The sequence below is a fragment of the Penaeus monodon genome, chromosome 20, assembly GCF_015228065.2.
Source record: "Penaeus monodon isolate SGIC_2016 chromosome 20, NSTDA_Pmon_1, whole genome shotgun sequence".
Classification (NCBI taxonomy): domain Eukaryota; kingdom Metazoa; phylum Arthropoda; class Malacostraca; order Decapoda; family Penaeidae; genus Penaeus; species Penaeus monodon.
This window is the reverse complement of record NC_051405.1, coordinates 8,569,166-8,569,673: the sequence shown is the minus strand read 5'-3', so window position 1 is coordinate 8,569,673 and position 508 is coordinate 8,569,166.

The window sequence follows — 508 nt, the reverse complement described above, 5'->3', positions numbered from 1 at the left end:
CAGACAGACAGACAGACAGACAGACAGACAGAGAATAAGGGAGAAAGACACACACACACACACAGAAACGCACGCACGCACTCCCCCACCCCCATCCCCCCATACGAGCATACAGCCTTCCCCCAATGCACGCACAAACACACAAAGACAGAGAGAGACAAGAAAATTTAATGTAATAACATTTCTTGCCACATATATCATAAACGCACGAAAATGAGATGAGCCTCCTTCGTAAAAAAGGAAAAGGGAGAGAAAATAAGGAAAAACAAAAGAATGGAAAATGAACAAAGAAAATAAGAGAAAAGACAAGAAAAAAATGACTTTAAGCTTATAACTGACTTGAAACAGAAAACTTTATTTAGACTGAAGGAAGTGAAAAGAAAAGAGAGAATGAAAGAAAAAGCATTGTTCCTTTACTGTCATAAATGACATGAGAATACAGAGAAGTAATTTTCATTACAAGAGGCGATTAAGATCTCGAGGGAAGAGTGGGGAAAGGGGGGGGAGG